Source organism: Octodon degus, unplaced genomic scaffold, assembly GCF_000260255.1.
Source record: "Octodon degus isolate 3935 unplaced genomic scaffold, OctDeg1.0 scaffold00202, whole genome shotgun sequence".
Lineage (NCBI taxonomy): Eukaryota > Metazoa > Chordata > Mammalia > Rodentia > Octodontidae > Octodon > Octodon degus.
The window spans coordinates 2,346,953-2,351,561 of record NW_004524778.1 but is presented as its reverse complement, the minus strand read 5'-3'; positions in this window follow the sequence as shown (position 1 = coordinate 2,351,561).

Below are 4,609 nucleotides of genomic sequence, written 5' to 3'. Positions count from 1 at the left end.
ATCACACTTTATAATGACATTGCTGTCATACAGGAGTGACAAACTGGTTATAACATGTATGAAACACTAGTTAAAGAAGTTAGCAAGAACAATAAACACAAATACAGCATTTTTAGTGGCAAATGAGTAAACATTAGGGTGATGTCTACATAGCATGATATTTATAAACACAGGGGGAAGTTCTACAATTATATAAAAGTATCCAACTTATACCAGGAGCTTCTATGCAATGACATTTCCACTTAGAGTGATTGTTCCCCTGTTTGGGGTGGTCAAAAGAAGTCATGATAGAGTGAAGAGATGAATGAGATTAAACATAGTAGAAGTAAAATTGGAAGACATTCAGTGATCATCCATGTTTTGGGAATTGTGGGACACAGAAGAGAAATACTGGAGGAAGATAAGTACATTCTTGCAGTTCTGCAATGAATCAGAAAGATAAGTGACAGTTTTTACTCACTTATTAAATTTAAGCAAAATAGTAAATAAAAGAAAGAGGATGTATAGAATAAAACTAAAAAGAGAGGTTATAGTTGTAAATCATGAATGAGAGAAAAAGAAGATGAAAAAAAGGACAGGAAAGGAAACAAAAAAACAGTAAGCAAAACATTTTCACATACCAAAAAGACAACACCTACAGAAAGAAAAAACAAAACAGGACAAACAGAACAAAGAGAAAAGAAAGGAAAAGCAAGCAAGCAAAAAAGAATTAGGCACCATAGAAAAACAGACAAAATGAAAACCAAAATGAATCACTTGCCCAGCCAAATACAAAGGGGAAAACCAATCAGATAGAGATAAAGCAGTGAAATTCTTCTAGTGTGCACAGTTCTGTGGTTGGTCCACATCAGATCTTAGAAATGTGTGTTCTAGCTAAGATTTTATGTGAATTTGTGTCTTAAATTTTTCTGTGTATTTGAGGGGTGGGGTTCATTTCTGTGGCTGGAGTTCTGCCTAGTCACATAAAAAATAATAAAAGAGAAATAAAATATCTGTAAAGAGAAGTGATATCCCTCCCTGCCTTCTTCATTCCTCACCTCGTTGTCCCCAAGCACAGTACAGATTCTCCTACCTTACCACCTGCTGACTCATACAATTACTGTTACATGAGATATTCCTGCATCTCCAACCCACCTGTCCATTACGTGTGCCGTATCAAAGGTCCTACAGCGTGACTGGTTTTCCTGTAGATCTTTTGGCCCTGAGTCCTGCCAGTGGAGGAAGGAAGCCCCTGAACTCAGACTTCTTTCACCAGCTGGTTTATCCCTTCTCAGTATGAAAGTTTCTCTTACTATTATTAATAATAAGTTAGTTTCCTACAAAAAACAATGATAGTCAAACAGTAATTTTAAAAATGAACGCCAACTATATCTCTCACCCTGCTAGACCTGAATTTTAAAAATTGCCAAAGCTATTTATTCTACACTTCTCAGTTTAGATATAGCTCCTAACTTCACAACCACAAACATTTTATATCACGCTGGCAATTTTGCATGAATTATTTGCATGATGTGCCACTTCACATATGTAAATGATCTTCAACAAATTCCACAACTAAAATCTTCCTCCATGGACAAGTAATTCTCATGTATTGGACACTATAGAGTCTGGAATAGTGACTAAACGGGTACATAGGTTGAATTCTATATGTCTCTTTGTACCAAACATATTCAAGTATGATTATCTTTATCTTTAAAAAATTTTAACTTGCTGAAGTAATATGCTTGTGTCATTGATTAGCTTTAGTAGACCTGTATACAGAATTTTTGTTAGCATGTACAATAGTGAATACTGTTTCTATTCTTTGGGGCTTATTGGTATGTAAATTCAATTTGTCTTAACCATTGTTTTCATCCCATTTGCCTCCCCTTTCTCCTTCCTCTATCCACTCCTTGAAATAAGTCAGATACAGACATTTCAGTATTTCATGATGTTTCTTATATAGACACCCAAAGTATCAGAAAAGAACAAAATGCAAGATAGAGAACAGTAAGTAGGGAGAGATGTGTTTCAGGGTACCTTATTCAAAGAACAAATCGAATAGGATTAAAGTACACTCATTTAGATTGTTTTGACAATGAATGAAGTTGAAATGGAATTGTGAATTGTCATTTTAGTAATTCAAGTCAGGTTATTCATAGAGACAATAGCATTTTTACTTGGATTTTTTCATGGTGTATTCACTCTAATATAATTTATTCTCAACAGGATTTGCCAGAGTTGTAAACTTTTGTTTACTTAGCATACTAAAGAGACAATAGCTCAGATACTAAGATACGACGGAAGGAGCCGAAGTATATCCTTTAAATTCTTGCAGATTTCTTTTTAAAAAAATATTTATTTATTTATTTATTTATCTTATTCAATGTATTCAGTTGTTACAGGGTCTCACTGCACCGCTTGGACTCAAGCGATCTTCCTGTTCTCAGTCTCCCTATCCCTGGGATTACAGTCTGTACCACTAATCCCAGACTCTGTGCCCAACTAAGCCTGCCTCTGGGCAGGGCTGGTGCAGCATGCAGTGCTGGAGATCCAACTGTGGTCCCTGTGCTTGCCTAAGCAGGCACTTTAGTCTAATGAGCCATCTCACTGATCGAATTTTTGCAGATTTCTTTTAATCTCATTACTAGTTTCCACTTGCTGTTGTTACTGGAATTAAGAATTTTATCATGATTAAGTACAGACCTCAGAAATCTGTGTAAGTGCTGTAAAACTTTGAGCTTTTCCTGACTATTTATAAATAAGACAAAAATAGCAAACTGGCAAGATATTTCTATCATAACAATAACTATAACAAAAAACTAGCAGATTCATTATAAAAAATCTCAAAGAAAGCAGGTTTTCAAGTCTTAAGTCCCTAATGACTTCACATTTGAGTACAGTTGGACAATATGTAAAAATAATTAACAGATATTTAAAAAACAAATTTTATGGAGTATAAATTGTGAAAAGTAAATTTTAGAAAAAGCCAAAATCAGAATAATTAGCTAGAAAAATGACACAAATCAATAATACTTTTCTTAAAACCAAGTAAAACAATGGAACAAAAACATGTACCCTAACAGTTAACTTTTGAACCTAGACCCTACAAAAACTTAAATATACTTTCGCAGAAAATAAAGGTACAGTTTATTAAAGGTACTTCTGTCTTGCACTTTGATTTGCATGAACTTCTCCCTTCCCTTTGCCTCCTCACGGAGGCTAGTTTTCATGGGTGGTTTATAATCCATCGTTATACTCAGTGAACCACAGGGCTCCTTCTTCATGCACAAAATAAATCCGTGGTTTGGGACTACATAGCTAAATGTGGGCCTTTCCTTAAAGGGAGGGCACTATTTTCACAGATTCCTGGGAGTCTTCAGCTGCAGCCACACCCCTCATAGATCACTGATACTGTCAAAGGTCTTTAAAAAGATGGCCAAATGGGCTTTGGCAGTTGTAGCAGCGTGAAAAGTCCAATATCTGGAAAATTTGAGCTGCTGGAAAAATAGAGGGTATTTTAGTATTATGAAAACCCACTAAAAGGAAATGTCATTATTTTTACTATCTCTAAATTCAATATGTCACAAATAAGACATGTGACTCTACATCTTTCATCTTATACAACTATGGGTAAAAAAATGAATTAAACATACCCAGGAAAAGAATGCCATTTGTATATTGTTGCATAAATATCTCTAACTGAAAGCTGAATACAGACTTAAAAGGAAGTCATTTTATCAAGTTGTACATAAAGTTATGGGCAATGTGGTGTCAGAAAAGTCTAAGCTAATCTAAAACATCACTTATGATTTTATTACTAGATGTTGCGAAAATAGGATATAAGACAAATTGTGAAATTGAGAAACAAAACACATTTTCTAATGCCAACAAAAATAGTTTAAAATAAAAATAAATTATTTTATTTTGAGTCAACTAGCCTAACAACATTTATTTCAAACATCATCAGAGAACATAGAAATACACAGGTAGTGGAATTTAATTTTTAATGGAGGTATAATTTATATTTTGTGCTATGGATTCTGTCGGTTTTGTAGTTCTGAGTTTCCTCACATTTATACAGTTCGATAATCAGCATTTCTATCAATATACAATGGCCGTCTCCATTCCCTAATCCACCTCTCTGGTTAAAGCTGTTTTTGATTTTTGAAGTCTTTTTATTTTGCTAATATTATAAATGGGACTTGTTAGAGTTTTTACTTTAGAGATTGCTTTGAATTCCACACATGATATTACCTACACATACATGCTCCTATAGATATATGTTTAATATAAATGGATTATCCTCCTTATTCAGTGAATATATTGACTGGATTAGGGATTGGGCATTTTTTAGTCAACTTTCCTATTGCTGTGTGCCATACATGACGCACATAACATGAAAGGTTAATCTTGGCTCACAGTGTGAGAGGAGTCTGTTTGTGGCTAACTGGATCTCAGACAAAAATGTTGCAGCATAAGGGTTTTGCAGAGCAAAGATACTTAGTTATTGGAAGAAAAACATGGAAATAGTAGCAGAGAGGAAGGAGAGAGGGGCCAAATACACCTCCCAAGATAACACGTCAATAGCATACTCAGAGACACCTAGAAATTTTCTTCAAGCATCTCC